A 13,861-nucleotide genomic window follows, 5' to 3' on the forward strand; every position below is an offset into this window, starting at 1 on the left:
GGATAAAGAAGAGGTGGTACATACATACGATGGACTATTACTCAGCCATAAAAAAAGAATGAAATTTTGCCATTTGCAGCAACATGGCTGGACCTTGGGGGTATTATGCTAAGTAAAATACCCTATGATTTCACTCACATGTGAAATCTAAAACAAAGCAAAACAAAACATGAACAAACAAAACAAAAAAGCCCTTATAGATACAGAGAAGAGATTGGTGGTTACCAGAGGGACAGGGGACTGGGGGATGGGTGAAGGGAGTCCATTGTATGGTGGTGGGTGGTGACTACACTTTTGGGACTGATCACTATGTAAGGTGTACAGATGTCAAGTTACAATGCTGTACACATGAAAAAAAAAGTCAGGTAAAGAATTTTTCCTGGAGGAGATATCACTTGAGCTGAAACTCAAAAGATCAACTGGTATAGAAGGAGATCTTTCCAGCACCCACCAGACAAGCCACCTGCAAAAACTCGAGAAGCCCATAGCGCAACTAGAGCCAGTCCCAAGGGAAGCAGGGTCCTGTTGCTCAGGTGGGAGATGCAGGCATAGCCGGGACCAGGCAGTGCTGACCACCTGCCTCAGATTCACCTGGGGATGGGTGATAAAAATAAAAAAACCTCAGGCTCTCACCTAAAGCCCCTCAGAAAATGGAGCCCTGTAAACTCCACTTAAATAAGTTATCCTGGAGATTCTTATTCGTGCTGAAGTTTCAGAACCACTGATTTATTTGAAACACCCTATGTGCCAGGCAGTGTTCTAAGCGGCTTTAGAATTATGAACACATTTGATCCTCCTGACAACCTTACTGTGTAGGTGCATTGTTATTTCCATTTTGCAGATGGGGAAATCAAGGTACAGAGATTTTTTAAAACTCATGCGAGGTCACGGAGCCTGTAAGGGATAGATCAGGTGGTCTGGTTTCAGAGTTTGTGCTTTAACCGCATGCTGTCTTTGCACTGATTTGGGCGTCTTCCCCCCACGTGCAGCCAACAGCAACCCTGGGGCTCTGGCAACCTGGAACGCTGATGAGGCGTCTCTGAAGGTGCAGATCACGCCCTGTGTCCCGCCCACCCCATCCCGGGGACTGGACCACACACAGAGCTGTCTCAGGGAAGAAGAGGAGCTTTGGCCTTTCACCCCTGGGGGCTAGAAGCCACAGAAAGAAGTTGACCAGTTTGCAACAAGCCTTTTGGCCCTGGGGTTCAAAGCCCATGTTGCTCTACGCTTTATCTGTGTTACTGATATCTGTTTCAATAGCTTCTGTTTGAGTAGATGGAGCCAGAGAGCTGGGATAGGGGGTTGGAGTAGACTGACCGGATGGTCAAGCCTGGAGAGCAATTTGCCCTCTTCTTGTGTCAATTCCAAAAGGCAGGGTTTGGAAATCAAGTCAACAGAGAGCTTTTCATCTCCACACAAACAGCCGTTATGCAGTGTTTGGAGAGAGTTGGGCAATGCTGGATCGAGCTAGGTCAGAGGAAAAGTCAATTTTGCCTTTAAATCCCTAAAGCCAGGTTTGGTTGCCATGATTCTGTCACACGCCTACAGCTCACACCAAAAAGAAAAATGCTCCAGGCTTGTGTATATCCCCCTCCCCCATCCACCCACCAGTGAACTACTGTGGGCATTAGAATGTTCTGGAACATTCTGCCTTTCCCCTCACACTGAGTGACTGTCATCCCTGCACAAACCGTCGCCAAGCAACCTCTTTTTGATGGCCCCAGAGTTCTTGTTCAAGGAAAACTGCTCTCAAGCTTAAGCCAATTTGGAAAGCACTGGAGTCGCACATGAAGCAAGAAAAATGGCCAAATGCCAGGGATAGGCAGAGCAGCCATCTACTCAGAGGATTTTAGAAACAGAGGGGGAACATTAGAAAGTATTTGCTCCAAACCCTTTGCTTCTACAGATGAGGAAACAAAGGCTCAGAGAGGGGAGGTTTCTTGCCCAAAGCACCCAGCTCGCACACGGAGAGGCTAAGTCGGAGCCCATTCCCTCAACGCCCAGCTGGTTGGATTTTCCCACCACACTATTTAGCCTCTCGTCATTTGTCTTCAAAACTTCCCAGTTCACATTCTTAGTCATCCATTCGGCCTTTTATTTGTTCTCTGGAGTATCTTCTATGAGCCAGTGAGGGGCTAGACCCTGAGCACGAGCCAATAACAAGGGGCTCCAGTAAGAACTCTTTACGGCTTGTCCTCCCTCCGTCTTCCCTTCAGAAATGGCACTGGGTGTGGTGTCGCCCCTAACCAACTAAAACAGACTCTCTGGGGCTGAGCTCCACACATGGGGAGTTTAAAAATCTCCCTGAGAGAATCAAATTCTGTAGCCAAATTTGAGACGTACGACTTGAGAGCACAGCTTTGGGGAGGTCACAGGCCCCAATTCCACAGAGGCCCAGGGAACTGGGACGGTGGGGCTGTCCTCGCCTCCAGACATAGCACCCTACACCCCATGGGGCCCTTATACTGACACAGGCACCCAGGGGCACGCAGGCTGTGATCACACAAGCTGCCAGAGGGCACGTCAAGCCGTCTGGCTCTCTCACCTCGTGCCCTGTGTCCTCACGCGGCTGTCGGTTCTGGGGCAGCAAGAGCAGTGCGCACCCCACCAGCTGACCCCTTGCCTCCTTCCAGCCCCAGGGCTCACCCCACATAGACCAGGGTAGGGGGTGCCAGGACCTGATGGGAGGTCTCCTTCGACTGTCCGGACACCGGGCATCGTTCATTGATAGCTTTGTCCCTTGGCTGCAATTCCAGAATAATGGGAAAAGTTCCACACAACAGTCTATTTTTCAGCCAAGAAAAGAGAGAGAAGAGGCTCTCTGTGTACTGGTACTAAATGATCTCAGAGCTATGTTATAAAATGAAAGGGCAAGGTTCAAAACCCTAAATATTACGGCCCCAGTTTGTATTTCAAAGGTGGTTACAATATACACGTGTCTGTGTTCATAGTCTATACAAGAAACATAACAATGGTTGCTTTGGGGTTGGGGTCTGGGGTCTTACTTTCCACTGGGGGGCTCCACGGATGGTTCAGAGCAGGCACCCGGTAGAGTTAACCCCCTCCCCTAAGCTGAGAAGGCAGAGAGAAGGCCCAGTTTAATGTGCCTTTACATCCATTTAGCAAAAGTAAGAAATGAACAAAACAGTGCGGTGACGGACATCGCCAATGCATGCTGCATACCAGAGAGAAAGGGGGCGTAGATGCCAGCAAAGGGAAGAGCACATGTTACTTTTACAAAAATAAATCTGCTAGTCATGCATCACCAGCTTCTAAGGAGGATGAGAGGCAGCTTCCAATAAAAGATACTGGTGATTACATAGCCTTAAAAGCCAGTGGAAAGGTGGAGAGGTGGCAGAACGACTGCATCTAGGACTTTAGGCACAGGTCTTTTTTATTAATTGAGGTAACACTGGTTTATAACATTATATAAGTCCCATGTGTACCACATTATATTTCTACTTCTGTATACACTACAGGGTGCTCACCACCAAAAACTGAGTTTCCATCCATCACTGTACAGTTTACCCATTTTGCCCTTCCCCACCCTGCTCCATCCCCTCTGGTAATCACTACTCTGTTCTCTGTATCTGCATGTTTGTTTTTGTTTGGTTTGGGCTGTTCATTTGTTTGGGATCTTGTTTTTTATATTCCACATACGATTGAAGTAATATGGTATGTCTTTCTCCAGCCGACTTATTTAACTTAGCATAATACCCTCAAGGTCCATCCATATTGTTGCAAGTGACAAGACTTCATCTTTCTTATGGCTGAGTAGTATTCCATTGTACACATATATACCGCGTCTTTTTTATCTATTCATGTGCTGATGGGTGCTTAGGTTGGTCCCATATCTTGGCTATTGTGAATAAGGCTGCCTGTATCTTTTCAAATTCGCATTTTCACATTCTTTGGATAAATACCCAGAAGTGGGATAGCTGGATCATATGGTAGTTCTAGACTTAATTTTTTGAGGACTCTCCATACTGCTCTCTGCAGTGGCTGCACCAACTTATAATCCTACCAACAGTGTATGAAGGTTCCCTTTTCTCCATGCCCTCTCCAGCACTTGTTATTTCTTGTCTTTTCGATCACAGCCATGCTAACAGGTGTGAGGTGATGTCTCATTGTGACTTTGATTTGCATTTCCCTAATAATTAGTGACATTGAGCATTTTTTCACGTGCCTGTTGGCCATGTGTACGTCTTCTTTGGAAAAATGTCTATTTAGCTTCTCTGCCCATTTTTTAATCGGGTTGTTTGTTTTGCTGTCGTTGAGCGGGGCACAGGGTTTTCTTTCATACTCATGTACAAATTACTTGGCTATACGACGTCTCATTTAAACATCACAGCCACTGAGGGGTGGGGTGCTATTACCAGCCCCACTTTGTAGATGTGGACACCTGGGTCAGAAAGCTGACTTTCTCATGTCACACACCAGTCAGTGGCATAGGGGGCCCAGGCTCAATTTTTTTCATATTCTGACTTTCTTTCTTCTACACACATTCCCAGAAGTCTCATACCCTGAGATAGTACCGTACGAGTACTACCAAGACTGCCATTTAGGGCTTCCCTGGTGGCGCAGTGGTTGAGAGTCCACGGGTTCATGGCCCGGTCCGGGAAGATCCCACATGCCGCGGACCGGCGGGGCCTGTGAGCCATGGCCGCTGAGCCTGCGCGTCCGGAGCCTGTGCTCCGCAACTGGAGAGGCCACAACAGTGAGAAGCCCAAGTACCGCAAAAAAAAAAAAAAAAAACACTGCCATTTACTGATGCCACAGGGCACCCCACACCCCCGAACACGCACTAAATCTATCCTCTCACCAACTGCTGTGTGCTCCTTTTTATTATTTCAATTTTGAACCATGTGAACATAATACCAACTCCAAATAGTGTAAGCGATCTTACTACTGTCTGATCCTTTTTCATTCTGTTTCTGGCTGAGACTATGATCAACTAGTCCATATTGAAGTGCTAATGCATTAATGGGCCACACACTCAGAAAAGGCGTTAGAACTTTATCGGGGGCCTTTGGAGATGAAGCCTCAGCTGAGAGGTTTCTACCACTCTCAAACCCCAACGCACCACTTTCCTTCCCATGGCAACCACCATGAGCAACTTTCTCAGACATCCTTCCAGACACAGTTTACTCCCGTCCCTGTATTTATTGACATGGAAGCAGGTTATACACGCTGCTGTGTATCCTGCTTTTTTTTTTTAACCTCATACAGCTTTAAAAGTGTTCTAAGAGTTTTTAAAGAATAGATCTTTGAAATTTGTTTATCAGTTTGTTTAAAAATCCACACATTTCACGATTTTAATGGCTCCAGAATATTCCACTCTGTAAATATACCCTATGTTAATTTGACCAGTGCCTTTCTAATAGATATTTGGTATGTTCTTACACCTTGCTGTACAAGCAACGTTGCAATTTTGCACAGTGTAGGATAACTTCCTGAAAGTAGAATTGTGTGTCAAAAGCTACAGGCATTTGTAATTTGAGAGCTATTTCCAAACCGCCTTGCAGTTTGTAGTGATCCGCACTCTCACCTGCAGCAGATGGTGCTTGTTCTCATGCCCTTGCCGACAAGGTAAAGCTAGCAAATTTGTACAAAGAGGCAAGCGTGGGATGCTTAGGCCCTGTGTGGTGTCTGTAGGGGCTCGTGGCGCCTGGGGAGAAGCTTAAAGGTGCTGGTGCTGGGGCACGAGAGGTCAGGCTTCACAGGGGACATGAGAAGCTCTGAGACCAGCTCCCCTCACCTCTCAGTCCTGCCAAAGACGGAGCCAACAGAAATGCCCCACGATCCACAATATCACTGAGGTTAGTGCCAAGATCTCTCTGCATCTCATCGAGGAATGGTGAAACCCAAGTCTGTGACTGAATCCCACCTGCTCAAAGGCAACTGCCCAGGTTTGCTCATCTTCATGCACAGGTGGTCTCTTGATAGTCGACAGCACATGTGGGGACAGTAGTATAATTAGTTCCCACTCTCCTGGCAAGAAACTGGTTTCTCCAACAAGGTTGTGAAGTTAAGAGGGGAAAACTTCATCTTTGCCTAGCCCTTCCCCCTCACTGTGCCCTGAAAAGGTGGTTTGATTAGTTGGAGCCTCCAGCGGTGGCCTTTGACCAGTGTCCTCTGGGCTTCTGGTCAGAAGACAGACACCTCTTTAGCTTTCTGAGGACAAGGCTGGCTGCTACCCTTGTTCAGCGTCAGGCAATTTTCTAGCCAAAGTTTACTATACTTCTTTGGGGCTTAGATACTAATGTGAAATGTCAGAGGCTAAAACTGCATCCCTACCCTTCATGGTCTCCCTTATCTGTGTTATGCTGTTGGCAGAGATATGGCCTCTCTTCCCAGCAGGGAATGACTAGAGTGTCTGTCAGGATCTAAGGGATCCTGGTGCATCTTGATCTCCCCTGGGATAAACCCTCCTTGCCCAGCTTGGCTGGAAATGTACAGCCACCCCAAGCGACCGACAGTCGTGAGGAGAAGGGTTGAAAGGGAAGCTATGAAGCAGAGGATGGGAAACTGTACTTGCCACGAGGTAACTGAATCAGAAAACCCCAATGTCAAAGCTTCAAAGAGGTTTTGTCAACCAGCCTCTTAGTTTTCCCAACGAGAAAACTGAAGCCAAGCAGGTAGGAGAACTCATCACAAAGCCACTCTCCACTGAGTTTGGGACGCCCCATCGGAAGGTGGTAGGAATTTCATGGAGGTTGACCTTTCGCCCTTATAGTGAATGGCAGAAACATTCTCCCTCACTTAAAGTTTGCTATGACGCCAACCCAACCGACAACTATGAGCACAGAAGGTTTGTGGAAGGTCTAGAAGCTTTTCTCATTTCCCAACCAAACCAAAGTCGGCTGCACTCAGTTCAGCCTCCCTCGGAAACACGTGGCTTGGCAGATGGGTCCCCAATGGGAGTTTGGTGAATGCCTTCCAAGGTGATAATCATTAACAGCAAAGTACACTTTAAGGCAGATTAATGAGGAAGAATACTCTTCAGGTTGATTCCCCCTGAATTTAAAGGGTATTGATAGTCTGAGAAAGTAGAGAAATGAGTCTTTGGTGCCACCTCTACTGGTCTTTTCTACATTTCTCCTCTTCTCCTTTCCAGCCACTTTGGCCAATAACTCCTGGTGCCTTTGGACAGCTAACCAGTCTGGTCTGCCCCTTCCACGAGTTACTCCAGCAGCTGCGGGTTCATCTCCACATGCCATCTCTTACCAGCCAGCTGGGTCCCAAATTCCTTTTCATTTAAAAAAAGATTTTGGTTTCTATTTCCATTATTGGTAATATGACCTTGGACTTTCCCATGTCTATACTGTGCATGTCAGGCTCGAATTCCAACTACTGGCTACTAGCCAGCAAAAGGGAGCATCTTTCCAGACCCAACGAGCAATATTTTCACATTCTAGTAGCATTCAGGATGCAACTACATTCAAAAATATATTTTGTATATTTTTAAATATATGAAAGCAAAGTCCTTACATAGGCACAGCCTATAATCAATATCAGATATTAAGTGGTTAACATATTGATGATATTGGGTACTAACATAGTTTGAATACTATTTTATTATTTTAGGAAAGGTTGTAATTTGTCTTCCAATCAAACTCTTTACATGGCTTTCTGCAGCCTGCCAAACTATTTCCTGAATTTTCACCAGTAGAAATTCAGTCCTTTGTGTTTACCCTTCTAGAGGCTCCTCTTTCAAAATGTATAGCCCTCAGGAAGGAGTAGCATTTTCCCTACAGCTTAAAACTCAGCTGATCTCCAACCAACTGCTTATCTTCTACTGAAGATCAGCTTTCCTCTAGTGCTCCAGTTACTGTCTGTTTACTAGTATTACTATTTTGAGGATGGGGGCTATGTCTATGTCATTCATGAATATCTCCAGGGCTTGGAACGGGTATGCAATAACTACTTATTGAATGAATAACACATCAGCCTGCTATGTCAGATCCTTTGCCATAAACTAGCAGTTCTTAAGTATTATAGCCCCTTTTTAAAAAAATCCACAGAACTTTTAAGATCTAGTGATTAAGAAACTGCATAATCACCACAAGTTATTCAGACCTGAATTATTCTCAATGCAGTAGAACACTGAGATAAATGTTTGTTTCATCAACCACAACAGCACCCACATGTATTCAAAGGCTTGGTGTACATGTGGATTTTCAGGCCTTTGCAGCCTCTCTGGAGCACCCCTTCCTTATATCTGTAGCCTACAAGAGGGGATGGAAAACTCACAATTTTGCCAAGAGATGGTCCTGTTCCTAAAGATTAATGAGAAGTAAGAATGATGCTGAAAAGGGGGGATAATAAGGTAGTCAGTATCTGGAAATTAATTCCCCCAGAACACAGTGGTTATTATTCTAGTGGTGGGTCAATATTAAAGTCTAATGTTGACACATGGAAATAATCACCATGTTTGTGCACCCCTATTCCTGGGAGTGGAGGGAGGCCCAGAGCACAGCTGGGAATATGGGCCGCAGACCCATGTCCTACAGAGTCTGGAACTCCCATGACTGCTGTTCAGATCTGCGAATCTTTCTCACTTCTTTTCACTTTGGTCCCCATCCCCAACCCTACAATGAGAGGCAGCTCAGAAAGGAAGAGGTGACAGCTGGTGTGGCCCTTTGGAAGCAGAGATCACAAGAGGCGCCCAGAAGCTTCTATCCAACTTTAGCTCTAGCTCTGTCACCCCCACTGTGACCATCCCTCACATGGACTTCACCAAAGCCTCTTAATTTCCTCTCTTGCCCTTCTCCATCCCCCTCTTCTCACCGCTGAATACATGATCCTGTCTAGATACAAGTGATACCCTTCAATAGCTTCCCATCGCTCTTGGGATAAAGATGAAACCCCAACCTGTGCCCCCGGGTCCTGCTGGATGGTACCCTGCCTACCTCGAGGTCTCACAGGGCGCCTTCTCCCACTCTATTTGCTCCAGCCACAGGGGCTCGCCTGCCGCTGTTTTACACCTTCACACGTGCTGTTCCCTCTACCTGGTATCTTTCCATCCCCGTCCTTTTGCCTAGACAATTCCTATCCCTCCTTCAGAGCTCAGGCCCAACATGGCTTCCTGGAGGAAACTTTTCATGACTCCCCTGCTAGATCGGGCCCCCTTCTTACACCTGCTTAACACCCCAGACACCTACGCTGCAAGCACTCTGAGCTGAGTGACTCCCTTCCAGGATAAGTGAAAGCTCCCCTAACTCCAGCCCTGACTGGCCCTCGGACTGCCGAGGATCAAAGCCCTCAGCTTCCAAGGTCCCTTCTGTTGGTGCTTGCAGCTTTACCGAGACCGCTCATGTCAAGCCAGCAGGCCTGCGTCTGTACAGAAATCCTAGTCCTTTGATGTCGCGCTGCACCTGTCCTCAGCTTTTGGACGAGAGACCATGTCCTCCTCATCTGTTGCCCGTTCAGCAGCCTTGGAGCTCTGCTTCTGATCACACCTCCAAGCAAGGTAAAATCCCAAATGCAAAAGGTCACTGCCCCCACCTCCAACCACTAGCCCACTCCCCAAGGAACCACCATCAATGATATTCTTTGTATCCTTCAAGGAAGAAAAAGTATGCTATTACCACCGAATAAATATATATACAGATGCACACAAGTATTTCTCTATTTTTACTTATACCAAATGTATTCTGATATATTTTGGACTGGGGAGGCATGGGATACACCATCCTCTTACCCCAATTCCTGGTCTTTTTCTTTTTCTGCACAATTTTACATTGTATGGCTGTGTTATTACATTATTACTTCGTATGCTGTATTATTTATGTAACCAGTCTACCATACAGTAGTCTGCTTTTCAGTTTTCTGATCTTACAAACAATGCTGCAATGAATATTTTTATATACATGTCTTACTTTCCTTTTGTGAATATATCTATAAGTTCCCAGTAATAGAATTACTGCACCAAGAGGGATGTACTCCCAATTTTAATAGACACTATCAAATTATCCTTTAAAAAGTAAACCATTAACACTTCCAGCACAGCCTTTGAGAATGGCAGCTTGTCCACAGCATGACGAATCCTGGATATTGACCAACTTTTTAGTTTTAACCTATGAGCTCACTGAGAATTGCTCCTCATCGACCTCTCTATAATGATGAATGAAGTTAACCCTGTTTTCATGTGTTTATTTTGCTCTAAATTCCGTGTTCATCTCCTCTCTTTTCCTCATTTTCATCTTGAATTATTCAATCTTGTTTTATAAGAATGTTTCCTAAACTGAAGAGGTGAGGCTGTGGTATAGACTGCTATTTTTCCCCAGATTTTTTTTTCTTTTGACTTTTATTATTTTAATCATCTAATGTTAAAAGTCTCGATTTGAGCTCTGTGTGCTGCTTAAGAATGCCTTCCCTGGCCCAAAACTATATACTTTTTTTTTGCGGTATGCGGGCCTCTCACTGCTGTGGCCTCTCCCACCGCGGAGCACAGGCTCCGAACGCGCAGGCTCAGCGATCATTGGCTCACGGGCCCAGCGGCTCTGCGTCATGTGGGATCTTCCCGGACCGGGGCACGAACCCGCGTACCCCTTATCGGCAGGTGGACTCTCAACCACTGCGCCACCAGGGAAGCCCCTATATGGACAACTGCTACTGTCTGTCGTAAAGATTCATCTGGTGCCTACTGATCCCCAGCCCCCTTGAGACACCACAGTTTAACAAAACACTGACAGTTGATCTTCCTTTTGACAGTCCTTGCTGAGATCTTCCCCTACGCACACATTCAGCCAAAACAGCCAATATACTTGAGGTTAATTCAATTGATGTTTTTTCCTGGTTCCAAACTGTTCTCTGGGTTATTGATTACTTCCAAATGCCCTTTGCACAGCCTGGATTGAAGAAAACATCCCATAAACTCCGGTCTAATTAAGCCCTGCTCTTAAAACACAAGAATCTGTTTGAATGCTTTCCCTAAAGCTCTTGGCGAAGCTGACTTCCCTAGTTGTCTTTAGTCTTCTGCGTGCAGCACCATCAGCTAAACCATTCCTAAGAGTAGTTGGGATTTTGCTGATGGCCTGCAGGTGAGCTTTATGTGTGTGGGGGGAAGGGGTAAATGGGTGTGAGCTTCACAGGTGACTGGTAGAGGAGATCACAGCAGCACAAACCTGGGAAAAAATCAATATTTCTAAAGCTCTGGCTTCATGGGACTTTCCCCCATGATTTTCACCTCATAATGTTTTAGAGTTTATAAACCCTTTCATGGAAATCAGCCCATTGTTGTTTTACAGCAATACTGAGGAGAGTCATAATGTTGTTCCTAATATTTTAATGTAGGAAAATAGAGGCTCTGGGAGACGAAGCTAACAGAGCTGGGAAGTGTTAAGCTGAGTTGCAAATCTCTTCATTAGGACTCCGAGTCTACTGGTCCTTCCCCAGTTCTCCCTGTCCTACCTAGTTACATCAACTTTCACGTAACAGAAGAGCTAAGCTTAAATGCAATGCTTACTAAAATAATCATGTGCTCTAAGGAAGGAAGAAGTAACTCTAAGGAAGCTGACTTTCAACCTCCAAAAAGAACTGAGCCAGGTCAGCGTAGCAGCAGCACAGGATCCGGCAGCCTCCTGGAATACATTCGGAAAGGATTGCCATATAAAATATAGCATCCCTAGTTAAATTCGCATTACAGATAAACAATGAATAATTTTTAGTATAAGCAAGCCCCAAATATTGCATGGGACATAATTACCCTAAAAAATATATATTTGTTTATCTGAAGTTAAAATTTAACTGACTGTCCTGTGTTTTTAGTTGCTAAATCTGACAATTCTAATTGAGGAGAGACAGTTTGTCGATACGTATAACAAGATTTGTGATATTCTTGGTCTGAGGAGGTATTAGCTGAGTCGTAGCAGTGACTTTCTAATACAGAATCGAGAAAGGTCACCTTGTACCACTTAAGATCTCATAGACAAGGAATACTTTTGCCCATTTTCCTTGGAACCAAGCTAAAAAGTTAATAATGCAATGTATCAAAGTCTTTTAAAAATTACAAAAGATGTGCGCAATTATTTATCTTTAAAGGTGGTCTTTGCATCATTCTGAAAAAAAATAATTCTGAAAAAAAGGAACCAACTTACTTCAAAATTCCCCGGTGGCGCAGTGGTTGAGAGTCCGCCTGCCGATAAGGGGGACGCGGGTTTGTGCCCCGGTCTGGGAGGATCCCACATGCCGCGGAGCAGCTGGGCCCGTGAACCATGGCCGCTGAGCCTGCGCGTCCGGAGCCTGCGTGTTCGGAGCCTGCGCGTCCGGAGCCTGTGCTCCGCAATGGGAGAGGCCACAACAGTGAGAGGCCCGCGTACTGCAAAAAAAAAAAAAAAAAAAATAGGGTTTTAGTGAATAATAAATTCAGTCAATGGAACACAATGAAAGAAAATGGAATCCAAAATTATTTTTAAGAGTGTTGATACAAGATATTCCTTGACGCAGAAGTATGTTGAGGATAGAATATTGAATGAAAAATACAGGTTGCTATATTATCATATTTTTGCAAAACAACTGCATTTTGTCTGTTAAAGCACACCTTCCCCCCTCATGTTTTAGCATCTCTGAAATTAGGATGCCTTTAGGACTTAATGGCATGATCAGTGTTATTGGCCAGGCAGCAGACATGGTGCAATTGTCATCTATGTGCATGTGAGAACTCAGTGATCGCTGGTCGTGGTGTCAGCTCACTGAGCTATCTGCATTGTTGGTACAACATCTTCTGAGTTTGCCATTTAAAATATCTTCCAAGATTACACTATGATTCAGCATTGAAATGAAAAGTTATTTTCTGTGCAGAAGCATGGAAACAAAGCCGAAGGGACTAAATTTGATTTTAGCAATACAAATTTTCTTTTTGTCTTGGAGAAACAATAACAGTTATATATTGTTTTGCAAAGCAGCAAACAAGCAAGCGCATTACAAAACCCAAGAAAGGAACAGACTCACAAGTAGATGAAGGGGTGCTGGATTTTGTTCCTGAGAAATGTGCAAAAGGATTGCCAGTTACAATCTGGCCAAGGAAAGCAAGTGAGGACAATTCATTTGTTCCTGGGCCAGTTAACCAGGGAGAGGGAAGCCTGGAGCAGAGCTCGGGCGAGCAGCCCAGCCAGTCTCTGGGAACTCTGGCCGCCTTGTCTGTCCTGTTGGCTTTTAATCCAGTCCAGGCAGCTAAAACAGAAGGCAGGGAGAGATTGAGGGGCTTCCACACGGTGCCTGGGACTCCCCTGCTGTCCCTCTCGAGGGCCAAGGCAGCTGAGTGACAGAAGGAACGGTTGTGAGTGAGAAGGCATGTTGCCGTCACTTAATTTGCATTTTATCTGTTATCTGGAACTTACCCTGGTCACTTGGGAGCCTCAGGCAGAAGGAAATCCTCAGGGCTCAGGCAAATACCCGGATTTGCCCTCTGAACTGGCCCCAAACCTCTGATCCAAGGACCCCAGCAAGGCGAGGAAGGGGATTTAGAGCAGCTGGAGTCTATAGTCCCAGCTGCAGAGGGAGCAGAAGCCATGAAGGAAAAGGCCTGTGGTCTCCCAGGATAAGCCATCCCATGCCCCGCCCCCCAACAGCCAGCTGAGTGTCTTTTCTCTCAATACTTTCTCTATTATACCTGCCCAACAACAGTAATAATAATATTTGAGTGTGTACTACGTGTCAACCACTATGCTAAGTATTTTATATACATCGTCTCATTTAATCCTCACCATAGTTTGGGAAGGTAGGTTTTAGTATCTGCACTTTACAGATGAGGAAATTTAGGTTCAAGTTCACCCAACAAGTGCAGAAACAGGAGTCAAACTTCAGATTCTCTGGCTACGAATCCCCTGCCCTGAAGCCCCACTCACAGGACATTTCT

General features: G+C 45.5%; 1 long non-coding RNA gene across 1 annotated transcript in view; it reads right to left on the bottom strand.

Moving 5' to 3' along the window:
• The window catches only part of LOC132436312 (uncharacterized), a 43,593-nt gene that overhangs the window by 22,546 nt on the left and 7,186 nt on the right, over nt 1–13,861 (bottom strand). The window contains exon 2 of the long non-coding RNA XR_009521764.1: nt 12,102–12,322. This is a non-coding gene — a long non-coding RNA (uncharacterized lncRNA). The remainder of the gene's footprint in view (nt 1–12,101; nt 12,323–13,861) is intronic.

This window comes from Delphinus delphis, chromosome 13, assembly GCF_949987515.2.
Source record: "Delphinus delphis chromosome 13, mDelDel1.2, whole genome shotgun sequence".
NCBI lineage: Eukaryota > Metazoa > Chordata > Mammalia > Artiodactyla > Delphinidae > Delphinus > Delphinus delphis.